The sequence below is a fragment of the Chroicocephalus ridibundus genome, unplaced genomic scaffold (assembly GCF_963924245.1).
Source record: "Chroicocephalus ridibundus unplaced genomic scaffold, bChrRid1.1 SCAFFOLD_26, whole genome shotgun sequence".
In the NCBI taxonomy this organism is placed as follows: domain Eukaryota; kingdom Metazoa; phylum Chordata; class Aves; order Charadriiformes; family Laridae; genus Chroicocephalus; species Chroicocephalus ridibundus.
In genome coordinates, this window is record NW_026961775.1 from 626,174 (window position 1) to 637,029 (window position 10,856).

The window sequence follows — 10,856 nt, forward strand, 5'->3', positions numbered from 1 at the left end:
GCGGCTCTTTGCCCTTTGGATGGGCTGCGGGGATCTCATGGGGAGCCTGGCAGGGGCAGCAGGGCTGGGGGCATCCCTGCTTAGCCGGGCCGTGCAATGGGCCCCCCCGGGGCAGGGGTGGGGGTCTCTGGGGAGCTGCTGCCCCATCTCAGCTCTTGAAGATGTGATGGATGGGATGTGCTGCCCACGCTGCCCTGCCAGCCTGGCACTGCCCCCCGGCTCTGGGCAGGCCACAGCGGCGGCAATGGTCCTGGTCCCCAGGGACCCTCTCCTGCGGCTCACCCCCACCACCCTTTTCTGCCAGGCCACAGCTCTCTCCGAGGAGCTCCTCCAGGAGATGGGCGCAATGAAGGAGGCGCAGTCCCACCTGGAAGAGGAGCTCCGGGCCATGCAGGAGGCCCTCGGCTTGGTGAGCTGCCGCCAGTGCCCCGAGAGGGAGCTGGGCCCTCTCCCCCTCCCTGCCCCTCTCCCCATCACCACCCCAGCCCCTGCCCCGCGGCCATCAGCCCTCCCTGTCCCCCAGCAGGAAGGGCACCAGGAGGGCAGAGTGGGAAGGATGTCCCAAGGAGGGCAGCAGGGCAGCTCAGCCACCCCCACCCACAGCTCCCCACCCTCTGCCCGCCAGCACGGCCCCAGGGAGGGTACAAACGGGCACCGCTGCCTGCAGCTCAGGCTGGGGCTAGAAGGAACTGTGGCCATCACCCAAAGGGATGCTCAGGCGCTTTGGAACCAAAGAGCCATCAAAAAAGACACCTGGGAGCTGGGAAGGAGGGAGAGAAAGCTCTGCCCCGGGCAACACAGCCACAGCCCCCGGGCACAGCCCTTCCCAGCGCCCCTCTCTCTTGTGCCCAAGGCAATGTGGGGATGCTCCTTTGAAATGCGCTCCCACAGCCAGACTGGTGTCCCTGTCCTCTCCCTGCTCCAGGGGAAACTCCAGGACGCCGCCAGCCAGCTGCCAGGCCCCCGTCACAAGAAGTGTCGTGGTGAAGTATGGCCGCGGGGGGTCCTGGATCCTGCACTGAGACAGGAGGTAGCTGTGTCCCCAGCTCCCCTGGGGGGACCATCCCTCCTGTGCTGGGGCATGGTCCATGGGTGGTGGGTGCTGGGCAGTGATGCTGGGGGGTCCTGTCCCCGAGGGTGCCGTCCCTGCCAGCTACGTGGCCGGGCTGAGCCCTTGATGCCTTCCTTCCCCAGAAAAGCCTGAAGGAAATGCGGAGCCTCAGCCCAGTCCCGGAGGAGGTGCGCAGCATGGTGGGCTGGGAGGTGCTGGCGGGTGGCTCGCCTGGTGGGCAGCGAAGCAGAAGGGGGAGGAGGAGGGGGCAGATGCCAGCATTTGGCACTGTGAGATGGTTTCCAAGTCCCGCTGGGGGCTGCTGCTCCTGAAACACCAGCGCAGCCCCTTGGGCTGGGAAGCGGGTCTGGGCAGCAGGCCTGGAGCACCGAATGCCCTTGCTGGAGAGCAAAAGGCCTCGCTGCCGTGGCCCGGGGAGTCAGGGAGGGTTTGCCGCTCCCCAGGCTCGACTGCTCAGACGCTGCCGGCCCAGAGGCCAGCAAAGCACTAAGGGGGCTGGGGAGGTTGCGGGAGGCTGTGGCCGTGGGCCCCGGGGCTCTGTGTGGGGGGGCAGCCTTTGCCTTGGGGCTCTCGTGGTGTCCTTGGGTTTGGCCCCGGGAGGCGGTGCCTTGGAGACAGGCAGTGGGGACATGGCGGGGGGGCCTGGGCTCTGTCCTTGCCGCTGCATGGCTGCCTGTAACCCTGCTCCCCTTGGCCTCCTCTTCCCAGGAGGGCAGTGGCAGCCTTTCTTCCCCCACCGAGTCCCCCCAGGCGGACGTGGACACCCAGCACGGGGCAAGCTCCGTGCCGGGGACGGAGGAACCAAGGCCACAGCCTGTGCCCAGCACAAGCAAGGGGGCTCCCGGGACACAGCCTGGCTCCGAGGAGATGCAAGCAGGGACACACAGAGCACCAGTGAGCCCTGAGAAGGCGGCAGGCGCTCCTTCAGATGGGAAGAGCATTTCTGATGCCAGCGCCACAGCCCCCAGGATGCAGCCAGGGTCCCCTGGCACTCAGAGCACCACCCAGGGGATGGAGCCAGGATCCCCCAGCACCCAAATCACCACCCCGGGCATACAGGCAGCATTCCCTGGCATCAAGACCACCAGCCCAGGAGAGAAGCCAGGGTCCCCTGGCGCCCAGAGCACCACCCAGGGGATGGAGCCAGGATCCCCCAGCACCCAAATCACCACCCCAGGGATGCAGCCAGCATTCCCTGGCATCAAGACCACCAGCCCAGGAGAGAAGCCAGGGTCCCCTGGCGCCCAGAGCACCAGCCCAGGGATGCAGCCAGGACCCTCCAGCACCCAAATCACCACCCCAGGGATGCAGCCAGCATTCCCTGGCATCAAGACCACCAGCCCAGGAAAGCAGCCAGGGTCCCCCGGCACTCAGAGCACCAGCCCAGGGACGCAGCCAGGACCCTCCAGCACCCAAATCACCACCCCAGGGATGCAGCCAGCATTCCCTGGCATCAAGGCCACCAGCCCTGGAAAGCAGCCAGGGTCCCCTGGCGCCCAGAGCACCAGGCCAGGGACGCAGCCAGGACCCTCCAGCACCCAAATCACCACCCCAGGGATGCAGCCAGGACCCTCCAGCACCAAAATCACCACCCCAGGGATGCAGGCAGCATTCCCTGGCATCAAGACCACCACCCCAGGAGAGAAGCCAGGGTCCCCTGGCGCCCAGAACACCACCCCAGGGGTGCAGCTACGATCCCTCGGCACGTCCCATTTCCAAGAGCCAGCAATGCCCTGGGGGTCCTCAGTCTTCAGCAGTGCCTCTGGCATTGGCATGGAGACAGTGGAGACTCTCCGCCAGTCTGGGCAGCTTGGCCACCCAAAGGAGCAGGTGGCCCACCTGGAAGCCACCAAGTCAGACCACGCCGAGCGTGAGCAGACGCACCTGCCCTTCCCGGAGGGAGGTAGGAAACCTGAGGGGGCTGGTGGGGGGTGTTTAGCATGGGAACACCCTGGGCTGGCGGCTCATCGTGCTCAGAGCCTGGCCCCAAGGGCGAGACCCCCTCACTGACAGCATGTCCCCTTGGACCATGTCCCTCTAGATGACAACAGCACCGCCCTCCGGGGTCAGGTGTCCTCCCTGCAGATCCTCGCCAGCGAGCTGCAGGAGGTGAAGGAGAAGGTGAGCCGGTGGCAGTGCCCGAGGGGGCTGCAGGGATGCCAGGGGGGATTTGGAGAGGGAGGGGGCAGCCAAAGGGCCCCTCCGCCCCCCGCAAAGGGACAGCACGGGGTGCCATGCCCTGACTCTGCCACCACCGCCGTTCCCAGATCAGGCAGCTGGAGGATGCCCTTGGAAAGTCGTGGGTGGCTGGAGCGGACTGGAGAGCAGATGGCAGCGACCAGATCGCCCTGCAACTGGGGTAAAAGGACGGGAGAGGGTTTGCTACCCCACGGGGCTGCAAGGGAGCCCAGTGGCTGGGAGCATCCCAGTTTGCAGGGCGAGGGACACACCCCTGAGTGGCCCTGATGAGGCTAATCCTGCCTGTGCCCCCATCTTGCTGGCCAGGTCCATGCTGCAGGAGACAAAGCGAGAGGTGTTGGAGCTGAAGGACCTGGGACTGCAGGAGTTAAAGCGAGAGGTGCTGGAGCTGAAGGACCTGGGACTGCAGGAGTTAAAGCGAGAGGTGCTGGAGATGAAGGAGCTGGAGTTACAGAATATAAAGTGTGAGCTGAAGGAGCTGGGAGAACACCAGGACATGACCGAGGCCACGCTGAAGCAGCTGGTGACAGAGGTGGCCGAGCTGATGCAGGCTCAGGTGAGGTCTAGGGGGAGTGCTCCCACTGCCCGCCGGCTGGGTGGGGGGGTCCTGGCAGGGTTCCCGGCCACGGCCCCTGGCTGGCTGCAGCCATCGAGCCTCCACAGCACCTTGGCTTGTTGGCTGCATCCATTCCATCTCAGAGCCGATCCCTTCTCCCCTTCCTGCAGCAGGACAAGCTGAAGGCGATGGAGAGCGCAGGGCAGGAGCAGGCAGAGGCGCAGGCAGCATGCCCTGCCTGCAGTGGGGACACCGGAGCGCAGGTGGGGCAGCTCCTGCAGCGCTACGAGAAGCTCCAGGAGGTGGTGGACTCCCTAATGTCCCGGCAGGCGGTGGGCAAGGTGCCGAGGCAGCTGCCGAGGCAGAGCCAGGTAGGGAGATGGCGGCATGGGGGGCTTGGGAGGGGGCTGCCGGGACTCCCCTGGCTGGTCGTGCTTTGCTGTAACATGGGGGAGCCCCTCGCTGCTCCCCACATTGCCTTGTACAAGTCAGCAGCACGGAAGGAAATGAAAGCCTCGGTGCAAATGTCCTGCTGGCACCGAGAGCCTTTGGCCACCGGCCAAGTAACCTGGCTCTGTCCCCACGGGGCAGCCAGTCCCCCCTTGCACAGCACCGCCCTGTCATCTTCCTCCCGGCAGCAGGATGAGGAGGTGCTGAAGCGCGTCCAGGCCACCCTTGTGCAGGTGCAAGGCAGCTACGAAAAGCTCAGCTCCGTCGTGGGGAACCTCCTGCGTGACAGTCAGCGGCAGCAGCAAGATACCAAGGTGGGTGGCTGAAAGGCCCACGGGGTCAGAGCATCCTCCAGGCAGAGCCTGGGCACCACAAGGGATTTGTCCCTTTCCCGCAGGTTTTTAAGGGGGGTGGGAGATGGATGGGGGTGCTGAGCTGGCCGGGAGGCAGCTCCGACGCTGCCGTGGCATCATGGGGTGCTTTCTGTGTTGGCAGGCTCTGTTCCAGTCCCTGGAGAAGCTGGTGAAGGGCAAAGCGGACAAGAATGACCTGATGCTGGCACTCGATGTGGTATGGCCTCGAGGGTGCCCAGCACCAGCCAAGGGGGTCCCAGGCAGGGTGACAATCACCCCTTGTCCCTTGGGTGCTTGGTGGCAGAACCTGCCGGGGGGAGGGAAGATTTCCAGACTGGCTGCGCGTCCCTCGCCAGGTCCCTCTGTCTCCCCACGGGTCCCTTTGGCTGCTGGCACCAACCCCATGGGGGTGATGGGGCAAGCAGGGCCACGTAGCCACTTCTCCCTCTCCTCCCAGCACGAGCTGGCCCTGCCTAGGCTACCTTCGTCCTTTCCCCACCGCTCTCCTGCCTTTCCCTCTTGCTAGAAAGCAGACAAAACCAGCCTGGCTGGCAAAGTCAACCGCAGCGAGTTCGACACAAGGATGGAGCGGCTGACTGAGATGCTCGAGGAGGTGCTGAGCCGGCAGACGGGCCAGGAGAAGGTCCAGCAACAGCTTAGTGAAGAGGTGGCCTCCAAGGTGAGGGGTGTCTCGTCTCTTCCACGCAAAACCTGCTCCTTCAGGGCTTGGCATCCCTCCGAGGATCCCTCTGCCAGCTGTCCCAGCCGGGGACCACCATGTCCCATCCCGGGGCAGCTGGCTGAGGGGGGGCACCTGTCCACAGCTGGACCGCCAGGAGCTGGGGGCTCTGCAGAAGCAGCTGGAGGGGCACTGGGAGAGCAACCTCAAGCAGCTCCAGAAGGGCTCACAGGCAGGGGCTGATGATGCAGCTGGCATTAAGAAGTGAGTGCATTGGGGACGGCGGCGGCTTCAGGGACACCTCGCTGCTGCCTGCGAGCTGCCTGCCTGTGTCCCCCCCAGGAGCTCACCCAGCCCTTTTCTCCCCACTCCAGCCCGCTGCTGACCCATTTCCACTGCCTGTCCTGCGACCGGCCCCTCGACATGTCGGTGCCTGGCCCGTGAGTAGCACCTGGTGCTGTGGGCGGGACGGGGGGGCGATGGGTGCTGGCAGTGCCCCGCTGTGCCAGGCACAGGGGTTCGGGGCTCTGCCTGGGGGGTCTGACCCTGCCCAGCCCCCTCGCGGCCCTGCCTGGCAGCAGGGGGACGCAGAGCCCTCCCCGGGGAGCAGGGGGTGCCGTGGGCTACAAGCCCATGGGTTTCAGGGCACTGCCCCGTCACCCATCTACGGCTCCTGCCCTCCCCAGGCACATCGTGACCATCCCATCCCTGCCGCCGCTGTCCCCCCGCCTCGCCGAGCACCCCCGTCCCATTCTCAAGCCAGAGCAGGAAGAGCAGCACGACCACAGGTAGGGGACACGGGGACCCATCCCCGTCCCACTGGGGTGCAGGGTGGCCTGGCCTCGGCGAGGGAGAGCTCTTCCCCAGGTGGGGGCGCAGGGGTCTGGGCGGACCTGGGCAGGGCAGGGGAGCAGAGCTGTGCTGCAGAGGGTCAGCTGTGCTTACCCCGCCTCTGGGGGGTTTTACAGCCCCCCCTCGTTGCCCGTCTGGCCCAAGTCTCTGTCTCACGGGCGCTGAAGCCATGTGCGATGAGTTGTGTCTGGTCTCAGCCTGACCTCGGGCTTAGGGAGGTCAGGTTCCTTCTCCCAAACAAGTTGCTGAAATCAAGCGCTGCAGCCGGGACAGCCCAGCTCCTGCCTCCTGCTGTCCTTGGCGTGGGGTGCAGGGACCTGCCACTGCCACGGCCAGCTCCCGGGGGCTGTGAGGAAAGAGCAGATCCAGCAGGACGGCCGGGGGGTCTCCTGCAGCAGGCGGAGGGGAGCCGGGAGGGACAGACCCCACCGGGGAGCAGCCCCTGGCCCCCTCCCTGCCGTAGCAGGCTGAAGCACGGGCTGCCACGGTGCCGGGCACTGAGCATCCGCGTACCCCGTCCCACAGGCAGCTGCCAGCCAAGGTCAAGTACCCCACCGTGCCGCGGAGCTGCGGGGGCCGCCACACTCTCACCACCCCGCTGCAGCGCCGCCAGGGCCTCCAGCTCCCCCGGCGCCTCCAGCCGCTCCTGCTCCCCAACAAGGTAGGGATGACAAAGGTAGGGATACGGCGGGGGCGACTGAGGCCGAGCATCTGCGACGGCGGGGGGGGGGCATCTGTGCCTCAGTTTCCCCAGGGAGAGCTGGCCGTGGGAGGGTTGCCAAGGGATGCCGAGTTCGGCCCCGTGGCTCAGCCAGCCCGCTCTCTCATTCCCAGTGCAACGTGGTGGACCTGTTGGCAAAGGACGGCTGCATGTCCAGGGAGCAGCTGGGCAGTCCCGTGCTCACAGACAAAGAGGGTACGGCCGGGGCTGGCTTGGGGAGAGGATCCCATGGGTGTGAAGGGGCAGCGGGGAGGGCAGGGCACCCACGAGGTGCTGGGTTTTCCCCACCCGTGTCCCCCCCACTGCCCCCACCCCAGCTCACGCTGCTCTCTCCTGCCACCCCTGCTGCCTGACAGGGCCAGCACAGCACCAGCCCGGGCTGCACAAGGCAGCGGAGAGCAAGAGCGACTCGTCCGACTGCCACCTCCCTCACGCACCAAGGCCCCCGCGGGACAGACCCAGGAGCCGGGCAGCTGGCCAGGGACAGCTGCTCTCCAGAAACTGATTTCTTATTTAACTAATAAAAAGCCCTTGATATTATTTTGTGTTGGTTTTTTTTCCCTTTGTTTTGTGCCATGAACGGCGGTCACAGGGACAGAGGGGGCATCCCCTTGACAAATCACAGCCCCCAGTTCCGCTCTCCCCCCTCAGAGCCCAGTGGGAAATACAGCAGGCAGTGGGCTTGTGGGCTCCTGTCGCCTCTGCGCGGGAGTTCTGCTCTGGGCTTCCCTGGGATGGTGACGCAGCTTTCTGCCGTTGGGAGCCACGATGCAGATTTCAAGCGCTGTCATGGAACGGCGCTGGCTGCAGTGCTGCGCCTGCCAAGTGAGCGCCTCCGACGCACAGGAGCACCAGGAGCGACACAACACACTCCTTTTCACATGGCACCGTGATTTATGATCAAAGAGCAACAAATTGCTGCGTTTCCTTGTCAGCAATGGAATAAAAGGACACGGTCTTCTTTTGTAGCTCCAGCAAAACTCCAACCTTCAACGGTTTATCCTTGCAGAATAATGTTTCTTGATCTCTAAGCCACTCTTTGGGTGCTCTTTGGGACCTAGCCTTTCTATGCACCAGGAATGCTCCGCTCTTCCTAATTTTTCCCTTTTTCCAAGAAGTTCATCAGCAACTCCAACAGCCCACCCATCGCTGGCCTGGGGAATTACTTCCCAGTAGCGGCACCCCACAGAGAAGCTCTGGGAACACGTCACTTGGCTGATGCCGAATCTCTTGGGCGATGGCTTTATGTGGAATAATTACTAAATTGGCCAAGAATACAAAAATACAGCATTGTTCACACATTAAGGAAAGTCATAAAATCAAGAGGCTTCTGAGGTAGAATACAGCCGCAGCTAGCACACGAAGAATGCAACATCTGTGATTCCCTGTACAAGGTTGTTTGCGAAACTACACAAGGGATGGAACGGAACGCGCTTGTTCCGTGGCCTTCCCTTGTGACGAATAGCAGATATGGGGACGAGATGGTACTACGGAACTGATAAGCGGCCTACACGCTACCCGAGCCAACATTTCGTCAGCTGTTGATGAAATGCTGTCCTTTGTGCGAACTTTGCTCACCACAATGTACCAAAACACACCTCCATCCCGGAGGCTGTCCGCCCCCGAGGTGTGAACACTCCTCCTTGAATACATTAATCATAATAAAAGTATGTATGACTAAAGTCACTCAAACTCCACTTTGAAGATAAAAAATAATATAAAAATAGCCCAAGAGAGAGGGGATGTCAGGGAAGACACCATCGCGAAGAATTCCACCACTGATTTCCGGGATCAGTCGACGGGCTGAGCCTCTCTTCCCCCCCATAGGGACGCCTTTGGGTAAGACTTCGATTACACCGAGCGCTTTCTCGGGGACTTAGAAATTTCTCTAGAGAATCTCTACCCTACATTTATAGCCAGGCTGTATCGTTTATAATTTTGTCGCGCGTTTGTATACTTAACAATATCCTTATTTGCACATGCTTTGCAGACAGTGTATTTATCACCGGCAATCCTAAAGAACCTGTATATCTGTTGTTTAAATAAACTGCACTGTTTCAGTAGCTGGTCGTTTCGCTTTCTCACTGAACGCGACCAAAACTTGAGAGAGGCCGTGCTAGTTCAGGAGCACGACTAGACTGAAGGTGCAGCCCACTATTAGTGTATCCAAATCGTAATAGTTTAATACATATTAAACGCGATTGGACTGATAGTGCTGAATTGGGCATCACTCAGAATTTAAACCTAGCCGCACCTGGCCTCCCACCTCGGTGAGGAGTGTTAGAACGCAAGGGGGTTTCTCTTCTGCCAAAACCGCTTGGCCCTGTTTCACGTAACAGAATTTGGCGTAGTCCGGCGGGATTGCCATGGATAAACTGCTGCAAAAATATAATTGTGCCCCTTCCCAGGCTGGGAAGGAGTGGGCCCAAAAATTTTGGAAGGATGAAGAGAAAGTGGTGGAACGTATTGAAGAGTGCTGGGTTTCACAGAAGCTCAGAGCGGGGAAAGGCAAGGGTGTGATTTGTGCTGTGTTAGGCGCCTGTTTATCTTGTGCACAACAAGAAGCTAGAGAAACCCCTGCTCCTAATCTGATTTCAGCTGTAGAATATGCAACCCTGAAATCGGAGAATGAGGTGCTGAAGTCATCATTAGCCTTGCAAAAGGAGACAGGAGAAAAATTAAGAACTCAAGTTGATAAGCTTGTGAGTGAGAATGAATATTTAGGAAACCAACTTAAAATGTTATTAGAAAGGGTGACTGGGCTCTTAGATAAAATGCAGCCCTCGACCCAGGTCCAACAGATTCGTAAGTTAATGTGTTATCCAAATTCCGGAACGCAGACCGGAGATTTTTGGTCTAATAGTAAGGATGGCGAAGAAGATGAGGAGGAAAGGACTTTTACTTTGAAATCCCAAGTTTTTCTTTTACGTCCTCTGGTTAAAACTGAAACTGCGGTTGATGACAATGATGAAATTCACACCACTGTGCGTACCGTTCCATGGACACCAACCGAGTTAAGAAAAATAAGGGAGAAATATTCGAGGCGACCAGAAGAGTCAGCTGTTGAGTACGTGTGGCGAGTTTCTTCTGAAGGGGGGGACAGAATTATGCTGAGTGAGGAAGAAGCAGGAGACTCTTGGGGACCAGGAGTGTTTTTAACCACTATGCCTGGGGATCATAATTATTCCCTAACTGCTCGAGCAGCCTATTGGGCAGGGGGTATGGATCCGCGAGAGAGGGGGGAGCCGTTAGAGATTAGAGCTACGGGCTACTCTGATCTGTTTGCGGCTGTACGGAAAGCAGCTTGTCTGCAAGCCATGTCATACAGGGAGGAATTTCGGAAATCCCCAATGTCAGCCCCTATCGACCCCGATCGATTAGCCCCTCTCATCCGTGGTCTTCCCGATTGCCTGAAACCGTTCCTTGTTCGCACTCAAGATCGTGTACGAGATGCTCGGGGTGCTCATGGGCGGGGCCGTCGTCACTACATGCCCACCTGGAATGAATATGTACAGGAAATAGACCAATATGGGCGCCGAATGGGCTGGGCCAGCCTAACTAGTGAAAAATCCTCCGAACACCCCCGAAAGGTTCACCAAGTCCGAACTCACACTCAAAACCCTAAATCGGAAGAAAGGTTTAAGCCTGATAAGGACTGAAATGAGTTGTGGCGTAAAGCCCTACAATTAGGGGTGCCCCGACAATTCTTGCACGGTGTCCCTACGGGAGATCTCCGTACACTAGTCCAATCTCTAACTAGAAAGAATAATGCGGCTGGGGAGAAAAGTCTAACCAGAGAATCCCCAAGTCATGCGAAAATTGTGCCTTCTGCACCGGAATGTAACTTGATTGATTTGACAGAGTCCCAGCCAAAAAACTCCTATCCCCGGGGAGGGCAGTGAGCCACCCTCTCCGGCAGGTACTAGCTATTCAATGGCTCTCTCATAAAGACTCCGAACCCGTTATTGTCATTC